The sequence below is a fragment of the Microcaecilia unicolor genome, chromosome 4 (assembly GCF_901765095.1).
Source record: "Microcaecilia unicolor chromosome 4, aMicUni1.1, whole genome shotgun sequence".
NCBI lineage: Eukaryota > Metazoa > Chordata > Amphibia > Gymnophiona > Siphonopidae > Microcaecilia > Microcaecilia unicolor.
In genome coordinates this window covers 215,604,662-215,626,914 of record NC_044034.1, presented here as the reverse complement: position 1 = coordinate 215,626,914, position 22,253 = coordinate 215,604,662, and the positions used below count along the sequence as shown (strand labels likewise).

The 22,253-nt window shown below is 44.2% G+C and overlaps 1 protein-coding gene across 1 annotated transcript in view; it reads right to left on the bottom strand.

Moving 5' to 3' along the window:
* The window catches only part of IFITM10 (interferon induced transmembrane protein 10), a 39,070-nt gene extending 20,239 nt beyond the window's left edge, over positions 1-18,831 (bottom strand). Inside the window, exon 1 of the mRNA XM_030201237.1 lies at positions 18,646-18,831. The gene's annotated coding sequence lies outside the window, so the exon portion shown is untranslated. The remainder of the gene's footprint in view (positions 1-18,645) is intronic.
* Positions 18,832-22,253: the final 3,422 nt, after the last annotated feature.

The following is a 22,253-nucleotide window of genomic DNA, read 5'->3' as shown; positions in this document are numbered from 1 at the left end:
CCTTAGTGGCAGGTCCAGCTCTGCACATAGGCAGGCAATAGAAAATTACCCCAATATGATAAGAAACAACACTGAGCATCACTAGAACCCCAAAACTGCCTCTTATTTATTTTCTGTTCTTTATGGGGTCAATAGTCAAGTGATTTAATAGGCAGAGGGACTCCTGCTTGGTTAAATCGCCTGTGTAGGGCTGAACAGTAATATTCAGCAGCACTTAACTGGATAGAGCCACTGAGAATCAGTGCTAACCACCTAATCTGCAGGCTATTCAGTGGGTGGTCCAGGGGTGGAAAAAGGGCAGAGTCAGTACTTAACTGGTTATTTATTTATTGACTTTTGATATACAGTAGAAAACCCCAAAATAATGTGAGGATTTGGATCCATAAAATATCACTGCATTAAATGCGGGGTCACTTTATAGCTGCTTTCAGCCCATAGATAGGGCTCACCAAAGGCGTAGCTAGACATTGGCTGGAGTGTTTTTCATGCAGGCGTGGCCCCATCCCAGCTTAGCAGATCACATTACTACTACTACTTATCATTTCTATAGTGCTACAAGGCATACGCAGCGCTGTACACCATACACAAAAAGACATTAGAAGACATTAGATCAAAAATCTTCTATGTGGAGGGTGCACACCTTTGAAATAATCTCCAAGCAGAATTATGCAAAATTGAGACATCTTGAGTTTAGGGAACTACTCAAAGCTTACTTGTTTACCCAGGTTTATGATTAAAATTTGTGAGATTTGAAAGTTTGTATTGCTTTTATTGTACTTATTTTAGCTTGGTTTTTTTTTTTTTTTTGGGGGGGGGGGTTGTTGAATTGTGAATGTATTTTTGTACACCGCTTAGAATTGTTGATAATGCAGTTTATAAATCTTGTTATAAATAAATAAATAAAGTTTCCCCTTCCTTACTGGCATATCATCCCTTACCCCGCTCACACACAAACACCCTAGTCCAACATCTCATCTCTTCTTCCCTAACCACCCCTCCCAGTTCAGGATCTCATCTCTCCTCCCTTATTCCCTCACTTCATCCCCAGTTTAGCATCTTCTCTCTACCCTCTCATTCCCCATCCCCCAGTTCAGCATCTCATCTCCCCCTTCCCCCTCACTCCCCCCCAGTTCAGTGGCCAATTCATAGGCAAACATATTCCCAAATCCTTATTATTTATTTATTTGTTACATTTGTATCCCACATTTTCCCACATATTTGTAGGCTCAATATGGCTTACATGGTACCGGAGAGGCATTTGCAGACTTCAGTGAGAACAAATACAAAGTGATGCTATGGTAAGATAAAGTTTGTGTGATGCAGCCACAAAATAGGAGTCATACTGCGGAAGGGTTGAGTTATGTCCATTACATGCTTTAGTTTTGTTGTGTCGCAGGGTTCAGACATTTAGGTTGGGTCAGTAGGGTATGCCTTTTTAAACAGGTTAGTTTTTAATGATTTCCGGAAGTTTAGGTGGTTGTGCGATGTTTTCAAGGCTTTTGGGCTCCCTGATCTCATCTCATGGTTTCCAATATCATCTCTATGCTGATGACACCCAGCTTTATCTCTCCACACCAGACATCACTGCGGAGACCCAGGCCAAAGTATCGGCCTGCTTATCTGACATTGCTGCCTGGATGTCCAACCGCCACCTGAAACTGAACATGGCCAAGACCGAGCTTATCGTCTCTCCACCCAAACCCACTTCTCCTTTCCCTCCACTCTCTATCTCAGTTGATAACACCCTCATCCTCCCCGTCTCATCTGCCCGCAACCTCGGAGTCATCTTCGACTCCTCCCTCTCCTTCTCTGCGCATATCCAGCAGATAGCCAAAACCTGTCGCTTCTTCCTCTATAATATTAGCAAAATTCATCCTTTCCTCTCTGAGCACACCACCTGAACTCTCATCCACTCTCTCATTACCTCTCGTCTTGACTACTGCAACTTACTCCTCACTGGCTTCCCACTTAGCCATCTATCCCCCCTTCAGTCCATTCAGAACTCTGCTGCATGTCTCATCTTCCGCCTGGACCGATATACTCGTATCACCCCTCTCCTCAAGTCACTTCACTGGCTTCCAATCAGATACCGCATACAGTTCAAGCTTCTCCTACTAACCTACAAATGCACTCGATCTGCAGCCCCTCCTTACCTCTCTACCCTCATCTCCCCTTACTTTCCTACCCGTAACCTCCGCTCTCAGGCCAAATCCCTCCTCTCAGTACCCTTCTCCACCACTGCCAACTCCAGGCTCCGCCCTTTCTGCCTCGCCTCACCCCATGCATGGAATAAACTCCCTGAGCCCATACGCCAGGCCCCCTCCCTGCCCATCTTCAAATCCTTGCTCAAAGCCCACCTCTTCAATGTCGCCTTCGGCACCTAACCACTATACCTCTACTCAGGAAATCTAGACTACCCCAACTTGACATTTCGTCCTTTAGATTGTAAGCTCCTTTGAACAGGGACTGTCCTTCTTTGTTGCTCTGTACAGCGCTGCGTATCCCTAGTAGCGCTCTAGAAATGTTAAGTAGTAGTAGTAGTAGTAGTTTGGTAATGCGTTCCACAATTGTGCGCTTATGTAGGAAAAGCTGGATGCGTAAGTTGATTTATATTTGAGGCCTTTCCAGTTGGGATAATGCAGATTTAGGAATGTTCGTGTTGATTTTGATGTGTTCCTAGATGGTAGGTCGATCAAGTCTGTCATGTAACCTGGGGCTTCTCCGTACATAATTTTGTGAACCAGGGTGCAGATTTTGAAGGCAATGCGTTCTTTGATTGGGAGCCAATGCAGTTTTTTGCGGAGGGGTTTAGCGCTTTCAAATCGTGTTTTTCCAAATATGAGCCTGGCTGCTGTGTTTTGAGCGGTGCAAAGTTTCTTTAAGGTCTGGAGTCATTATTTATTTATTTATTTTCTGCATTTATATCCCACATTTTCCCACCTCTTTGCAGGCTCATTAGGAATCAACAACCAAGAAAAGGATTTTGGAATTCTTATACACAATCCCCCTACTATATAACTGTAGCATCCATAGTCAGGTGCCAATTGTATGCATAGGTTATAGAATACTAGCATTATGTAAGTATAAAACTGCAGCAATGTAAGTGCTAGTAGGTTTCTATAACATTGATAAGCAATACACTTAGGACCAAATTCTAGAAGTAGTGCCTAAAATTCAGAGCTGAAAGTTTAATGCACTTGGTGTGATATTATAAGGGGATGCATCCTTTATAGAACTGCCCTTAGCACATAGCTGTGCCTAACTGTAGGCACCTGCAATTAAGCCTGCTATGAGCAGGCTTAATTGTAGGTGCCTCCAGTTGGATATGATTCTATATGTACGTGCATAAGATCTAGGAACAACCTCAGAACACCCCAAAAATGTCCCTAGCCATGCCCACATATGGTTACATATGTAAGGATTTACACATAAGAACATAAAAGTAGTCATACTGGGTCAGACCAATGGTCCATCCAGACCAGTATCCTGCTTCCAACAGTGGCCAATCCAGCAGGTCACAAGTACCTGGCAGAAACCCAAATAGTAGCAACATTCCATGCTACCAATCCCAGGGCAAGCAGTGGCTTCCCCATGTCTACCTCAATAGCAGACTATGGACTTTTCCTCCAGGAACTTGTCCAAACTGTTTTTAAACCCAGATATGCTAACCGCTGTTACTATATCCTCTGGCAAAGAGTTCCAGAGCATAACTATTTGTTGAGTGAAAAAATATATTTCCACCTATTTGTTTTAAAAGTATTTCCATGTAACTTCCTTGAGTGTCCCCTAGTCTTTATACTTTTGGAACAAGTAAAAAATTGATTCACTTCTACTCGTTCTACACTACTCAGGATTTTGTAGGCCTCAATAATATTTCCCCTCATCCATCTCTTTTCCAAGCTGAAGAGTCCTAACCTCTTTAGCCTGTCCTCATGAGAAGAGTTCCATCCCCTTTATCATTTTGGTTGCTCTTCTTTGAACCCAATTCCGCTATATCTTTTTTGAGATGAGGCGACTAGAACTGAACACAATGCTCAAGTTGAGGTTGCACCATAGAGCGATACAGAGGCATTATAGTGTTTTTGGTCTCATTTACCATCCCTTTCCTAATAATTCCTAGCATCCTGTTTGCTTTTTTGGCCCGCAGCCACACACTGAGCAGTTATGCATGAAAGCAGTTAAGGGCCCTTTTACAAAGCAGCGGTAAGCCCACCACAGGCTTACTGTGTGCCGGGACTACTGCTGGGCTACCACAGGAACCCGGCAGTAGTTCCCACCCCTAGTGTGTGCCATTTCCAGTGCTACAAAAATATTTCCTATTTTTGTAGCACCAGAACGTAACCGGTGATAATTGGGCAGCACCACTCGCTGCCCAGTTACCACCGGGTTAGCACGGGAGCCCTTACCGCCATCTCACTTGGTGGTGGTAAGGGCTTCCCATCAAAATGGCCGTGCGGTAAGCAGTTCACTTACAGCACGGCTGTTTCTTTTCTTCAGAAAAAGACAGCCTTTTACCTGCTGCGATAAAAGGGGGCCTTAGCACGTGTCAAAAACATGTGCCCACACCAGCGCAGGACCCCTTTTACTACAGCTTAGTAAAAGGACCCCTTTGGTACTAACATATAGAGTAACCCCTAAGTGCATTAGGCGCCTAACTGCCATTTACCCCCATTTGGACATCACATTTTTGTTTGCGTGTCTAAAGTTAGTTGCCTAATTGCCACCTGACTTGTGGTGCATGATATAGAATTATTTTATTTATTTATTTATGGATTGATATACCACCTTTAACTGTCAAGCAGAGCCAAGCAGTTTACATTGCTTATAATAATTTTGAAATTAAAAGAAAAGAAGTATAATAAATTTGACAGGAAAGGTAATACAAACATTCATAAAAGAGACATATTATATCAATGCACAACAGTGGACTTTGATCCTGGGGAACTGAGTTTGATTCCCACTGCAGCTCCGTGTGACTCTGGGCAAGTCACTTAACCCTCCATTGCACCAGGTACAAATAAGTACCTGTATATACTATATAAAAAAATATTCATGACCTCATCAACTTTCGAAAATCTTTAAAGACTTTCCTTTATAACAAGACTTACCATAATAATCAACAATTGGAAATCCAACACATCACTAATTACCTGATAATCTGTCTGCCTTCTGATTTATTGCATTGATTATATCCATTATGTTTCACTTGCTCTTTATGTAACCAATTGTTTATCTACTCTTGATTGGCACTGTTATGATGATATATTATTGTAAGCCACATTGAGTCTGCAAATAGGTGGAAAAATGTGGGATACAAATGCAACAAACAAACAAACAAATAAATAAATAAATAAATAAACTGCTTTGAATGTAGCTTCAAAAAACACAGAAAGGTAGTATATCAAGTCCCATTTCCCTTTCCCTCCCAGGCACCACAAGTCCAATGTGCCTCCTCAATTGCTGGTAAATGCCTGTTGAAAAAACCATGCCTTCAACAGGTATTTAAAGGTCTTTAAGTTGAATTCACTGTACAGGGGCAAAGGTAAAGAATTGTACAGATGTGGAACGGCAAAAAAACCCAAAACACTCTGACGAGTAACTTCAAGATGTGCAAAGCGAGGCCCTGGCAGGACCATCCAATGATTATTTATGGCAGAAAGAATCCTTACAGGTGAATATGGGATTGTCAGTGAAGAGAAGTATTGTGGTGAACCTTGAAAGAATGCCTTAGGCAGTGGCAGCCCAACCATCAGGCCACCTGAGGTGGGGGCCTCAGGCGTCACTCTTCAGGAGTGGCAGTTTTGCAGCATTTTACCTCGTCATGGTGATGTTCCAAATCTGGTAGCAGCAGTGATTCTCATACGCTGCCCTGCCGCTGCCAGCACCCGCATCTTCCCTGTTTTACTCAGACAGCCTCAGTAAAGGGAAGAGTCAGGTGCCGGCGGCGACAGGGCAGTGCTTGGGAATCACTGCCGGGTTTGAAATATCACCATGATGAGGTAAAACGCCCGGAGAGGGTGGCATCTCAGCCCGGGAGGGGGCAGCCTGCAAGCTCAGCCTCAGGTGGCATCTTGCCTTGGGCTGGCCCCAGCCTTAGGGTTTAACATGTAGTTGCATTGCAGGGGGTGTACACATGGATGGGGCTTGGGCGGGGCATGGACAGGACCCACATTTGTATGTGAAACTTACAGAATTCTATATGTTGCCCAGTAAAGTGTGTGCATTTACACCTGCTATTGACATGGCATAATTAGGCAAGCCTAAATGTTGGCACAAAATGCCAACATATGTTAGTATTCTATAATGGAATCCGGGTGCCCTGAGGCTATTATAGAATTACCCCCAAGATTCTATACATGGTGCCCAAATTTGGGCACACTGCCAAGATGGGTGCACAACTTAATTGCTCAGTGAGCTATCAACTATTAATAACTGGGTGCTAACAACCAATTACTGACTTTTATTGGCAGTGATTAGGATTTGCATGCACATCTGGCTGCACGTTATTCTATAACACTGAGCACCCAAATCCCATAGGGCATAACCCAAAAGGGGCGTGGCCATCGGGAGAAGCATGGGCAGGTCAGGGGCGCTCTGAGAAATTGCGTGTATTATTACAGAATACGGGATCAGCGCACCCAATTTAGGCAACAGCATTTACACCAGGTTTCAGCAGACATAAGGTAGGGCGCGTGAATTGGCACTAAGCGTGATTCTATAATTGCCACACACCCTCTATAGAATCACACTTAGGGGTTCTTTTACTAAGCGTTTTTAGCTCGCAGTACAAATCAGCTGGTGGTAAACACCGAGACGCTCATAGGAATATAGGGCCAGATTCTATATATGGTGCTTAAAAAATCTGCACAGAAAACATTTCCAACTAAGCGTATTCTATAAGCAGCACCTAGATTTAGGTGCAGTATATAGAATACACTTATTCGACATTCTAGCACCTAAAACAATCCACATCCATTTACACCAATGAAAAGGTGGCATAAATCCCAGTGCATAGATTTATGCCACCTTGAGGATTGAATGTAATTGAAATGGTTGACTAAGATCCAGACAAGTCTCCTTGTGAAGATAGGTTTTTGAGAAGATTTCACATCTGTTGGTATTTGAGATCAAGATTACAGCGAAGTCAATTTTATGGTTCTCATCGATTGGACTAAGTGGAGCTATACCCTAGATACACTGAGGTGGTGGTTCCAGGATTTGAACATAAGGAGGTGGTGTAACCTGTTGGGTTGTACCTTGTAAGACTATTGTGGACAAACACGATGTATGGGACACTATTATATTATGAAGTCCAGATGATTGCTGTTTAAAGAGATTTGATGGGGGGAATGTGAGGTTTATTTGTTTGAAAGTAGGTATGCAATGATATGTTAATTAAAAAATAACAATGAAGAATTGTATGTTATTACATGTTTAAATATAGTAAAAGATACAAAATTAGTCAAATTGATGAGTAGTGCATAGAGATTTAGGGGCTTAGGGCTATGTTCTATAACAACACATGTAAATTTTGGAACTTCTTTGAAACGCCCATTTCCCTGCCTATAACCACACTCATTTTTTGCCTGCGCGCATTAAAATTTAAGCATAAGCATCGCCATGCTGGGACAGACCAAGGGTCCATCGAGCCCAGCACCCTGTCTCCGACAGCAGCCAAAAGAACAAGTATTTCATCCTGCCCATCCCAGAAATAGTGGATTATTCCTACGTCCATTCAATAACATTCTATGTCCTTTTCCTCCAGGAAGCCGTCTAACCTTTTTTTAAACTCCGCTAAGCCAACTGCCCCAACCACCTTATCCGGCAATGAATTCCAGAGCCTAACCACGCGTTAAGTGAAGAAAAACTTCCTCCGATTCATTTTGAATTTAGGTGCACTACATTACAGAACACACTTAGCAAGTTGTGCATGTAAATTCTAATTATTGCCAGTTAGTGCTCATTATTGCTTTTTAAGTGCTGTTAACAATATTGATTGGCTTGTTAAGCCAATTAAGTTATGCGTGTTGTTATAGAATATGCTTAGATTTCAGCTCAGAATGCTAGGCACGCTATATAAAATCTGGGGGATAATGGGCATCTCAGCGTTTATTGCCAGCTGATTTCTACTGTGAGCTAAAAACGCTACTGCAGCTTAGTAAAAGACCCCCTTAGTTCCCATATTGTCTGACATGCATTTTTGACTGCAATTTATAGTATCTGGTCCTTAGTGCTCTGCATCTTGGTGCCTAACTTTTGACACCCTTTATAGGGGGCATGCGATGAAGCTACAATGTAGTAAATTTAAAACGAATCGGAGAAAATTTTTCTTCACTCAACGTGTAATTAAACTCTGGAATTCGTTGCCAGAGAATGTGGTAAAGGCGGTTAGCTTAGCGGAATTTTAAAAAGGTTTGGACGGCTTCCTAAAGGAAAAGTCCATAGACCATTATTAAATGGACTTGGGGAAAATCCACTATTTCTGGGATAAGCAGTATAAAATGTTTTGTACATTTTTGGGATCTTGCCAGGTATTTGTGACCTGGATTGGCCACTGTTGGAAACAGGATGCTGGGCTCGATGGACCTTTGGTCTTACCCAGTATGGCAATCAGTGCAATGTTTCTAGCAAAAAAGGTGCCGGTACTCAAATGCCAGGCCACCCTTCAGGGGTGGGGTGATCACTGAGGGACTCACCCCACAATAGCCAGGCCCCCTGCAACCAGTCACAGAATCTATGACAAGGCAGAATTCGTGTGTTGAGCTTCAGCTCTCATTAAAACTTGTGGTCCATGGGTCAATTTTAGCAGACACTGGAAAAGGTGCTGGTACTCAGTACCCCCGAGTACCCCCTCAAAAAAAGCCCTGATGGCAATACTTATGTACTTAGTACGTTGAAATCCTCCGCTCAGTAAGCATCAGCAGTCAAAAAAGCAAATATTATTCAGATAGGAATGGAGAATGTTTATGCTTATGTTTATTGAATTTGATATACCACCTTTCATGTTACACATAGCAAAGTAGTTCAAAAACCTAAAAAAAACAGAAGAAAAAGAAAAGAAGAGATGTGGAAAAGAAAGAAAATCTGAAAAACACATTAAAGGAAAACAGGTCTAATAGAGAAAAATAAGGGAGAGGCAACACGCATTGCGCCCAACCCAATCCTCATGAATATCATAATGCCTCTGTATCGATCCATGGTGCAACCACACCTTAAGCATTATTTCTGTATTCTATATAGTACGACTACGGTTGCTCATGCACATCTGGTCATATTCTGAATTTGTGTGTGCAACTTAATTAGTTAATAAGCCAATGGAAATTAATGTTAAGGAAATACAAATATACCATCAGACAGACTAAAAGTCATTCTACAAATCCAAAATTGGACCAAATTACAGTGATTTACGCAAACTATTCCAATCTGTTCATAATCTACTAGATGTTACGCCGGTCACCTCAACCAACTTTGAAACCCCATCAGCAAATGATCTAGCCATTTACTTCAACCAAAAAATCACCAAATTAAGATCCACCTTATCAACTAGTTCTTCTAATTACGAAACCTTCATGGATTACTTAGACCCAACTACCGATGAATATCCTGTTAATTGAATATGGGCAAACTTCATCTCTCTTACAGAGGATACAGTCGCCCAAACGATCAATAGATTCACTAAATCACATTGTAAACTGGATGTTTGCCCTAGCCATCTAATAAAATCTGCTCCTCAGCGTTTCTTAACCGATCTTACCACCTATTTAAATCATATGTTCCAACATGGATCTTTTCCTGATGATATAGGTAATATACTACTTACTCTAATCCCCAAAGATCAAAAGAAAAAATTAAATAACATAACTAACTATCGACCAGTTGCATCCATCCTTCTCGTAGTCAAATTAATGGAAAGCCTAGTAACTAAACAACTTAATGATTACTTGAGTAAATTCTCAGTATTACATGTATCCCAATCCGGATTTCGTGCCAATCACAGCACTGAAACAGTTCTCATAACATTTCTAAATTCAAACAAATTATCGACATATCTAGTGCGTTTGACATGGTTAACCATAGCGTTCTATTAAACATCCTTGAATACTTTGGTCTAGGTGGAAACGTATTGAATTTGTTCTACAAATTCTTAACTGTTAGATCTTATCAAGTAATATCCAAGTCGACCTTATCCTCACCATGGAGACCTGGATGTGGAGTACCTCAAGGTTTGCCGCTTGCACCAGTTCTTTTTAATTTAATGATGTTACCACTAGCCAATTTACTATCCAATCAGGGCCTAAACCCATATATTTACGCCGACAACATCACAATATACATTCCATTTAAGAACAAATTATCAGAAATTACAGATAAAATTAATACCAGTTTCCAAATTATGAACTCATGGGTGGATGCCTTCCTACTTAAACTCAGTGGCATTCTGAGCAGCGCTGACACCCGGGGCAGGTCGCTGATGCGCCCCGCCCCCCCGGGTGCAGTGCCCCCCCATGCAGCGCCCCCCCCCCCCGGTGAAGGGACACCCCCCATCCTGGTGAAAGAACCCCCCCCCCGGGTTACTTCCTGTTCCGGGGCAGAGGGAGCATGGAAACCAATGACGCTGACCGGCGCGCGGCACCCCCCCCAGCGGCGTGCACCCGGGGTGGACCGCCCCCACTGCCCCCCCCCTTGGTACGCCACTGCTTAACTCAATGCAGAAAAGACTCAATGTCTTATCTTATCATCGCAGTATAATAAAACTAATTATGTCAATATTAACACACCATCCCACATTCTCCCTGTTGCGAATAACTTGAAACTCCTGGGTGTTACTATTGATCGATGTCTCACCCTTGATTACCATGCGAAGAATGTGACAAAGAAAATGTTTTTTGCAATGTGGAAGCTAAAAAGAGTGAAGCCTTTTTTTTCCCCCAAGGGAAGTATTCCGTACGTTAGTGCAATCACTAGTACTGAGCCACCTGGATTATTGTAACTCCATTTTCGCAGGATGCAAAGAAAAAACCATCAAGAAACTTCAAACTGCACAAAATACCGCAGCTAGACTCATATTCAGAAAGGCGAAATATGAGAGTGCCAAACCCCTCAGAGAAAAATTACATTGGTTTCCACTAAAAGATTGTATTGCTTTCAAGATTTAGTCCATAAAATCATCCATGGAGAAGCTCCATCATACATGTCAGACCTAATTAACTTACCGACAAGAAACATCAAAAGTTCATCACATACCTTCCTTAACCTCCACTACCCTAATTGTCGAGGACTCAAATACAAATCATTACACGCATCTACCTTCACTTACCTCTGCACAAAAGCATGGAATAAACTACCGAATACTATAAAAACAACACATGACTTGACAGCCTTCAGGAAATTACTGAAAACACACTTGTTCGAAGAAACTTACAATAAGAATCTTCCTTAATGTATTGATTGTTCTATATCTAAACCAACCACTTTTGATCCCTCTGAATTGTTTATATTAGTCATGTTATCATTATTGGCCATTTTATTTGACTGTTTTTTTTATTATGTGTTAGGTAAATCATTCTACCGACCTATCTTCCTTATTTCTTACATAGTAATATGTTAAATCAGAACAAACCTTTTACTCTGTTCATAATTATACCTTTGCAATATAATGTAAGCCACCTGCAAATAGGTGGGAAAATGTGGGGTACAAATGCAGCAAATAAATAAATAAATGCCAATAATTGCCAATTACAAACAATTATTTACACTAATTGGCATTAATTAGAATTTATATGCACAGCTGTCTAAGCGTATTCTGTAATGTGATGCATGTAAATTCTAAGTTGCATAGTTGAAAAGGGGGTATGGCATGGGCGTGGATTGGGCAGCTCTTGGGCATTTCTAAAATCTATGTGTGTTGCTATAGAACACCCGGTCCGTGCCTAATTTAGATGTCGGCATTTACACCTGCCTGTAACTAAATGTAGTCACGCGAACAAGCGCTTGGCAAATTGTATAAACTGAGAGGAAATTTCGGCATATTTTATAAAGTATGCCTAAATTTAGGTGTACATCATAGAATATGCCTAGGCATATTTTTTACAGTGCCAATTTTGTAGGCGTGATATATAGAATCTACTCCTATATGCAATTCTGGATGCCCCTTCTCAAAAAAGATATAGAAGAACTAGAAACGGCAACAAATATAATAATGGGAGTTGAACGGCTTCCCTATGAAGAAAGGCTTGAATGGTTAGGGCTCTTCGACTTGTAGAAAAGATAATGATTGAAGTTTATAAAATCATGATAGGTGTGAAATAAGTGAATAGGGAACTTATTTCTACTGCTTTTTAAAAATTATGGAGGTATTTTATCAAGGAGTAGGGAAGGATCAATGGTTAACAACGGAATAAACCAACACCCGAGGTCAATGTAAACATAACTCTACCTCTTCCTACCTTATGTTCCCCCAATGTATCTACCATATATGATCCCCATTCTACCACAACCACACCTTGTCCTTATGTACACTTTGTATTTGTTCAGACCGGAACCGGCGAACGCCGCTACGGTACCATGCAAGCCACATTGAGCCTGCAAATAGGTGGGAAAATGTGGGATACAAATGTAATAAATAAATAAATAATACAAATTTACTGGGTGTCAGATGTGACATTTACCCCCCCCCCCTCTTTTTACAAAGCCATATTAGTGGCTGCTGCACGGTAATGTCTACATAACCCATTCACTTTGAATGGGTTGTGTCAGTATTACCGAACCATCAATTGCTAGTGCAGTTTTGTGAAAGGGGGGGGGGGGTTAGTTTATGTGGGTTTGCTGTTAGCCATATACCTGTTTCTCTCCTTGATATGTTTTATTAGATATAGTTTAATAACACCATCCTCTTTATTTTTTCTAATTGTTTGCATCCTTACGTGTTTGTCTTTTTGTCCTTGTTTATGGTTTTAGATATACTGACCCCTGAAGCAGGCATTAGATTGCTGAAACATGGTTCCATGTCAAGTCAGATTGTATCTAATTGATTTTTGACTCCCAATAAATGTGTATTATATTTACATTGACCTCTGGGGTTGGTTTGTTCAGTGGTTCACCACTGGCCCTTCCCTACTCTTTTCTTTTTTTTCTCTAGTATTTTATCAAGTGCATAAACTGTGTATATGCACCTAAAATAATGAATCAAATGAAATAAAAAATCCAAGGAAATAAAACCATTTTGCCTGCACAACCCTAAACTGGGAGACACTGGGAAGACCAACAGGAACAAAGAGGTGATAGTGCTTTTGTATAAGTCTCTGGTGAAGTCTGTGTGCAATTCTGGAGACCGCACCTACGGAAAAATATAAACAAGATGGAGTCGGTCCAGAGGGCAGCTACAAAACTGGTAAGCGGTTTTGGACAGAAAACATATAGGGACAGGCTTATGAACCTCAACATGTATATGCTAGAAGAGAGGAGGAGAGAGCAGATATGATAGAGACAGTTTAAATATCTCAGGGGCATTATTGTACAGGAAGAGAGCCTTTTTCAAATGAAGGAAAGCTCTGGAATGAGGGGGCATATGAAGAAGTTAAGAGGAAATAGGCTTAGGAGGAATCTAAGAACATATGCGTTCACAGGAAGGGTGGTGGAAGCATGGAATGGCCTCCCGGTGGAGGTCATGGAGACGAGGAATGTGTCAGAATTTAAGAAAGCGTGGGATGTGCATGGAATCCCTTAGGAAAAGGAAGAGTTAGTGGTTACAGAGGATGGACAGACTGGATGGGCCATCTGGCCTTTATCTGCCATCATGTTTCTAAATTTGTTACTGGAGAATGTACTAAAGGCTAGTAATATAACTGACTTTAAACAATGAGAAGTTTCTGGAGGTGGTAGATCCATTAATGACGATTAGCCAGGTAGATTTAGCAGTGAGAGCAGGGAACAGATCCCCTCATTAAGGTTTGCCAGGTACTTCCAAGTGACCCTGACCAGCCTCTGTCAAAGCTCCAGGGACCATTTGTATAACTCAGCATGACATGGTTTTGTAAAACCTTCCCTTCAGTGTCACTGGAATGAGACATCAGCTGTCACATTCAGAAATCTTCCCTCACAATGTCACAGTAGGGAAAGATTACAACTTTACCCTACAGACCATGTCTGCAGCTAGTGACAGAGAGATCCTGAGCTGGGCCAGAGCCAGAACTGCTGCCTTAGTCACAATCTATTAGAGCCTCCGGATTATTAATGCCACCTTTATGCTTGCACCTAGACCTCTTTCCCTGTTTCCCTGTCACTATTGGTGTCTGTCTTTGGATATCTCTTTCTCCTCCACACTGGACTCACAGCCCCAGCCTGGATTCTCTGCACCCTGGAGTCTCTCCCATTCTTCTTCACATCTCCAGGCCCGAGTGCTCTTCAGCCTCTGAGGGGTCACTGGAGCCAGAAGCAGAGTGGTTAGGTGTGCCTATACCTGTCTCTCTCCCTCCCTGTTGGCAAGCACCAGGTCAGAGGAGATGAGATTATCTCAGTCCTATGTGTCTCTGTCCCTCTCTGGGTTCTGGTATGTCTCACCTCCTTTTCTCTCTCAGGGGAAGTACAACTTGTTTATTTTTGCTTTCAGGATCAAAAACAGGTTTTGTCCCTGCCCCCTTCTTTCTGGTTGCTGATGATTTGTAGAGCAAAACATGGCTAGGGCCATAACCCCTGTGGCCCATGCTAGTCCACAGCCCCTGGTGGCCTCTTCCCCTACCTATTTGTGATTCTATCTCTCTCCCTTTCTGTGTCCTTGTGTGGCTCTATTCTCTCACTCTCTGTGTCTCTGTCCCCTTATTCTCCATGGGGTCCTTTTACTAAGGTGCGCTAACAGATTTAGTGTGTGCTAACAAATAGCACACACTAAATGCTAAGATGCCCATAGGAATAAAATAGGCTTCTTAGTATAAGGAGCCCTATGTTCCTGTGGGTCTCCCTTTCCATGTTGCAGAGATGCCAAGTTACCCAGTTCCAGGCTGGAAACTTTTTGACCAAGCCAGGTTTTGAACTAACATCCCAAAGCAGAGTGGGGTTTGTAGTGTCTAATCCTGCCCATTGACATCCCTGCTGCAAGTCCCATAATGCACTAGGATGGTGTTGTCAGGAATCCAGGACTGTTCCAAAATGTCCAGCCTGGAACTGGGTAACTTAGTATCTCTAATGTTCCTGTGAATCTGTCCCTCCTTCTCTGTGTTCTTGTATGTCTCCATAACGTGTCCCTGTGTGTGTTTCTCTCTCTCTCTTGGTGTTCCTGTGTCTCTGCTTTTTTATTTCTGTCTCTCCCTAGGTGACTCTGCCTGCTGCCTCTCTATGTCCCCTCTCTCCTTTTATGTATCTTTGCTCTCTATACTCCTGTATCTACCCCTCTTCTTCTCCCTCCCTCCTTATCAGTATCCTTGTGTATCTCAGCTTCTTTCCCTTTCTATCTCTGGGTGTAGCAGTCTCTTTTTCTCTGTGTCCTTGTGTGTCCTCTCATTTTTATTTTAGTCTGTCTCTCTCCCTCTCTGTGTCCCTCTGTTGCTTTGCCCCCTTTCCTTTCTGTAAGGTGTCTCTATTTCTGTTTCTCTCCCTCTATTCTGTGTCTCTCCTTACCCTATGTTTGTCCCTGTGTCTATTCCTCTGTCTGTCTCCCTCTCTGTGTGCGGGTGTCTCTCCCTCTCTGTCATGTTCCCTGTGTGTCTCTGCCCTCCTCCCCACCACCAGCACCAGGCACTTTGGGGCTCCCGGGGACCCTCCCTGGCTCCCTCGGGGCTGCAGAGACGCAGTTTTCTTACGTGGATGCGAGCAGAGAGCTGCCTCCGGCTGCTGTTTCCCTCACATCGGTGCAGATTCCAGTGCCAGGGGTTACATTGCTGCTAAAGGACAATTAGATCCCAGTCCGATGTTACCGCAAAGCCTCCATTCAGTGCGGGTCTCGGTGGCTGCAGGCAGCTCCCTATTCGGTTCGGTTCGGTCCGGTGCTGACCTGCAGCACTCTTCGGGTGCTAGTGTCAGAGCAGGTCCGAGCCCGGTGCTGATCTCGGTTTAGCACATGCTCATTAGAGAATCGACGGGATGCGAATCTCTTTCTCCCTCCTCTTCCCTACAGGACAGATATATATTGTGTGTGTACGTATATATTTATAGACACGTATCCAACGCTAATCATTGCGTCCAACTACAGAAACAGAAACTGTGTGTTTGTATGGTTATAATGGATAGCCCCCCCCCCCCCCCCCACACACACACACACACACACAAACACATACGTTTTCTAATCCTGTCAAGCAGGGGTGTAGCTACGGGGGGGGGGGCCACGGGGGCCTGGGCCCCTGCAAATTTTGTCCGGGCCCCTGGTCCGGGCTGAGTGTCAGCGTGCACAGGAGGAGCAAGAAGAAAGAAGAGCAGGGGACAGGCAGCGAACTTGGCTGTGCCGGAGACTGCGCTGAAGAAGGTTTTGGCTGGCGGGGGTTGGGGACCCCTGCCAGCAAGGGTATTTGTTTGTGAGGGGGCGAGGCAAGGCAGGGCGAGGCGATGCGGTGGGGGGGGGCGAGGTGGGGTGAGGTGAGGCGTGGCAGTGGAGGGGCAGTGGGGCAGTGGGGCAGCACTCAAAATGTGCCCCAACCTCAGGCTCTGGCCCCCTCCCACCGTGAGGTCTGGTTACACCCCTGCTGTCAAGTCCAATTGGCTTGTGCACCTGTATTTTTTAACATGCCGATGCTTGGAACACCTGCAGTAAACCCAACAGCGCAAAAACCATACCACTGGAACAGCAGAAACCTAGCTGCCAATGCTCAAAGGAAATGGTATTCAAATTATATGTGCACCGTAAACGTGAAAGCAAGGGGAGGAGCCAGGGTGGACTGAGAGTGGTCTGGGCCCCTGGGCACTGAGGATGGTCTAGGCCCCCTGCGCAGCCGCCACCCAACACCCCCCTACTGCTGCCCCCCCTACCGCCTCAGCCAATGCCCCTGCTGCCTGGTCCTATCTCAAGGGCCCTGGTAGTCTAGTGGTCTCTGTGGGGGGGGGGGGGGGGGGGAAGACATGTTCTTTCCTGCCCGCTGCTCTGCCGCTATTCCCCCACCACCGTGTTTTCAAAATGGCGGCTGAGACTTCCCAAGGCAGTCTCATGGGTCTCAACAGTCTCATGAGACTTCCGCCGGGAGCCATTTTTAAAATACGACAGTGCCGGGCAGAGGGAATAGTGGCAGCACAACGGGCAGGAAAGAACATATTCCCCCCCTGCAGAGGCAAGTAGATCACCAGCGGTGCGCACTTAAAGGTAGGACCGGGGAGGGCTGTAGTGTGCGACAGGCATCTGGGCAGAGCCTCTGGGCTCCCTAGAGCTTCTGGGCCCTCGGACACTGCCCAGTTGCCCAAATGGTCAGTGTGCCCCTGGGAGGAGCATGCTTGACACGTGCGTAAAAGAGTTTTGTGGTAAGCTTAACTCCTGTGCACATGGAGGGGCTGGAGTGTACATTTTAAGGGGCTTCGACGTTAGCATCAGAACTTTTAGTACAGGAACAGTACTGGGCAGACTTTTACGGTCTGTGTCCTGAGAAAGGCAGGGTCAAATCAAACTCGGGTATACATATAAAGAATTACATACCATGTAAAATGAGTTTATCTTGTTGGGCAGACTGGATGGACCGTACAGGTCTTTATCTGCCGTCATTTACTATGGGCCTGGCAAAACCCAAAAGTGAAGCACACATTGGCATCGGTTTTCTGTCCCTTTAAATAAAACTTTTTTTTTTTTTTTTTACTTGGAACGCTTATATTTAAACACAGGAAACAGGTGCCAATGTGTGCATTCTCTTTTGGATTTGCTCTGACTTGCACACATTGGTCTCTCACTACCAGTGCTTAAGGGCTTCTACAGGCTTCCTTCTGCTTCCAAATTAAATAAAAACTGACAGATTTTAAAGAAAGAAAGAATCATGAGAAATCCTCTCTTCAAACACCCTAACACCTGCTCTGAGCTGGATTTATTTCAGCTGTAAGGGCGGCTTTGTTTTGTGTGCTGTTCTCTGAGCATTGAGAGGTGTCCACAGGCTGCCTTCGGGAACTCCAGGGTCCCCCGGAGGTGGTCCCTCTCCTGGGGAATACCGCTACGCTCTGCCCCACAGGTACATTAATCCCACTCAAAGAACACAAAATGCAGGCTCCTGTGCATCAGTGCTGTTTATTGATTCAAAGTTGGCTACAGTTTTCCCTTATCATGGCCCTCCACCTGGCCGGCCTGGGAATCCTCCAGTCCAGGGATTGGAGGCCAGAATGCTACTGGCCCTGCAGAGTTCCCCCTTCCCTTCTAGCACAGGGCAGGCGATAGTTTTAAGGGCCCCACAAATGCCTTTCCCTTAAGCACAGGGACATGCCACAGTTCAAAAGTCTTCTCACCTTAAGCCCAGGTCAATGCTGCAGATCAAGGTTCCAGAATGCCTTTCCCTTAAGCCCCGGGAAAGGCCACTGTTCAAAGCCAAAATGACTTCCCTCCCCAAACACAGGTCCAGGCAATAGCTCTAAGTCCCAAGAGGCTTTACCCTTGAACACAGGGAAATGCCACAGTCAAAAAGGTTCAAACAAATGCCCTCTTATGCCCAGGACAAGGCTATAGTTCCAAAATTCTCTCACTTAGCTGCTCACCTTCAACTGCCTCTGGAAAAACCCTTTCAGCTGGGGCTGGAACAGTTGCTTGATTTGCCTCCCCTGACTCACCAGCTTAGAAGCCAGGATGGCTAAGGAGTCCTTTTAATTCCCTTCCCTGCAGCTGGGCCAGAGCAGTCACCTCCATAGGCTCCAGATGATCAGCCTCAGAGGTTTGAAGCACCTCTCCTCCTCCCATCGCCTCCCAGTCCATTAGGTCTTCTCTCTTTATATTCCCCACCTGTTCCTCCCTACCCTGCTTATTTGCCATTCCCCAATCCCTCCCCCTCCCCCCTCAGCATCCTAGGATCTGTAGTTCCCCCTCTGTTCCCGCTCCTTTTCCCTGTCAGATTGCACAAGATCCTGGGACTTGTAGTTCCCTATCTGTTCCCTTTCCTTTTCCTTGGCGGATTGCAAAGGATCCTGGGACTTGTACTCCTCCCTCCTTTCCATGTTTCTCAGATATCTATACCTCCCTGAGGGCGTGGCCTCCCGGCTTCCCTCCCTTTGAGACTTGGGGTTAACCCTTGGGCGGGGAAATCCATCCGCCCTACTTCTTTCCCCGGCTCCTTCTTCCCTCACCCTCCTGGGTTCCTCACAGAGGTAATAGGAAATTAACTCATTAACATCTGTTTGACTACATTAGAATGTTATTTACACTAATCTTTGGTGCACAAGTCTCCCATGCTAGAGCCTCTGAGCATTCTGTGCTCACTAATGCAGATGTTAGTCCAGTGCTAATCACCTCTAGTGCCCGTGTTTGGTTTTGAGCATCTGCATCCAAAGAGAGACTAGAGTTCAGGTTCCCCTCCCCCCCCCCCCCCCTTTGAACTCTCTCTCCCCATCCCCATAGTCTGGAAATGCTGTATAGTACCTTTGCTTTCCTTTTTAAATTCCGAGTGCCACTCCGCATAGTCCCCCTGCCCCCATTGCTTTAGCTATTATAAAGGTTCTCCTCTCCCTTTTCAGAAACCTTCCTTACCCTCCACTTGGAATCCCGGTGTTTGCTAAGCTTTTGCCTGGAATTCTTTTAGTCACTGATTTTTCTCTATTGCTTTTGTTCACTATCTTAGCTTAAAACAAAAACAGACACACAACAAAACAAAACCTGTATCCTTGCAGTATCTTTTAGTTCTGATTTTGGCAAAGTGACAGGCATACACAGTGAAGGACAGGGGTTAAAACTGACTGCCGTTTACAACATATCGTCCAAATCCAGGCTGTGAGTTCTTTATGAAATGCTGTTTATTTCCTGTTTTTGGCACATTCAGCCCTTGAGTGACCAGTTATGACCAGGTTGCCAATCCATTCCACATTACCATATTAATAAAGAGGATCGATACTACATCTACAGACCCAGCTATTATAATGAGCTAATTACTATGCAAATGTGCATGCAAGGTGATGCACAGCCGTTTCTGATCTGATGCACAGAAACAGTCCCAACCTTTACTGAGGAAAACTTAACAGGTGGTCAGGTGCTGTCAGTACTGCATATGACTGCCGAAACAGTAGTGGGAAGGGGTGCTTTTTTTTGGCCACAGTTAGCATGTGTTATATTCATGCAGATTTTCTTTTCTCCTGGTAAAGGGCCACTAAAACAGACATCATAGTGCACATGGTACATTTTAGTCATTACTTTTAAAATCATTTGCCTACCTCCCTTTTCTTTTGAAATCAGCTGTTCCAGCTTAAGCGAGAACCCAGGGGTGGGAAGCAGCTGAAAGTCTCGGGATCTGCCGCTGCCGCTCCCCACCTCCCCCAGAAGACTGAAGTGCATATTATTGCTCTGTTTCATTCGGTGCCAGGTTCTGATCTGCCCATGAGCTCAAAGTAGCTGTGCCTCTGCAATCCTCCATGCCACAACCACTCTTCTTCTGCCTCCGCTGCTACATTTCCAAAATCGGCTGGCTGAGCACCAAAATCAGCAAGTGCAGGTCCCGGCATCACAGTTTTTGAAAAAAAAAAAGGGGGGGGGAACTGGCTTTCATACACGCAGCTTCTCTGCATGCATGAGAGCTGTCTGTAGCATGCGCAGAGAGGCTACACTTAGTGATGGGCTGCTCTGCAGATGCTCAGCTGGCCGACTGGCTTCCTCCATATTGCATGCAAAGGAGCTGGGTTGCAAAAGCAATGAGCAACTCATTTGCATGCGATTCTCTTTGGAAATTCATCTGTATTTCCAAATTGGTAATTTTTACACATTTGAAAATACGGATGGATTCTTAACGGGGATCTTCGTGCATCTGGGCCTTAGTTGGTAAATGATTACCAGGCCTTAACCAGGGGGGTAAAGATGACTGGGGAAGGCATAGCAAACCACCCCATAATAGTCTACCAAGAAATCGTCACACAAGCGGCACCTCCATAAGTCATTCACAGCTTGATATCTGCATGCCTTTACCTTTATGTGACCTTCATGTACTTGTAATCTCTCGCTTTACTCCCACTCTGCCTGCATTTACCTTCAAATTTCATTTTTCTCCCCTACAATCAGAAGTTCTCTTTTGCAGATACTTAATTTCTACTCATTATCTCTGGCTGCCTGTTTTTTTTTTTTTTTCTGAAACTCTGCCTAGGCTATCATTTTGGAAGTGAGTCATACTCCCCAGAGGTGACCAGCTTTATCAGCAAGTAAACTGAGAAGCCCCAAAGATTCCAAACTAATGCAGAAGAGGCATTTTTTCAGTTGAAAGAAAGTTCCAGACCAAAGGCTCATGCCAAGAAGCACAAAAGAGATAGATTCAGGAAATATTTCTTAGCAGCAAGCAGAGCGGAAGCAATGCAAAGTGAGGAAGGCAAAACAGCATTAGATTCATGGAGGAGTCAAATTGCTGCATAGACTTTCTGATCGATTCAGTTCATTGTAAACAGAAAGTGAGAGCCCTTTCACGTTCTGGGGCAGGGTTCCTCAACCTAGTCCTCAGGAAACCCAGAGCCAGTCAGGTTTTCAGGATATCCACAGTGAATATGAATAAATACATTTGCATACAACAGAGGCAGTGCATGCAGACATAGCTTTTGCATATTCAGACTGCCTTGGGGCTCCCTGAGGGCTGGGTTGAGGTTGAGAAACCCTGTTCTACACAGTGTCCAGAAAAAATGGGATCCCCAACATTTTTCCAAATAATCCAAAAATGTCCTCCTGCAGCAGTTACTTCTGCTTGAAATTCGAGTACTTTATTTTTCAACAGAATGGAGCTCCAGCACATCGAGCTCGCAAAACAGTTGAGCTCTTAATTAATGAAACCTCAGAATTCATAGAGCCATTTACTTTGTGAATGTGTCCAGGTTGAAGGAGGACACTTTGGACACAAATTATGAGAAAACCTCCTATTGTGCTAATGTATTTTCAAAGTTCATACTAAATGTGATTCCCAAATCTGGTCCTGGAGGCACCTCGCCAGTCAGGTTTCATGATATCCATAATGAGTATTCATGAGGGAGATTTGCATACCAAGGAGGCAGTGAATGCAAGTCTATCATGAATATTCATTGTGAATATCCAGAAAACCTGACTGGCTGGGGTGCCTCTAGGACAAGATTTGGGAACCACTGGTTTAAATAATTGCAAAGTATTTTGAAACTATGTAAGGGATCCCGTTTTT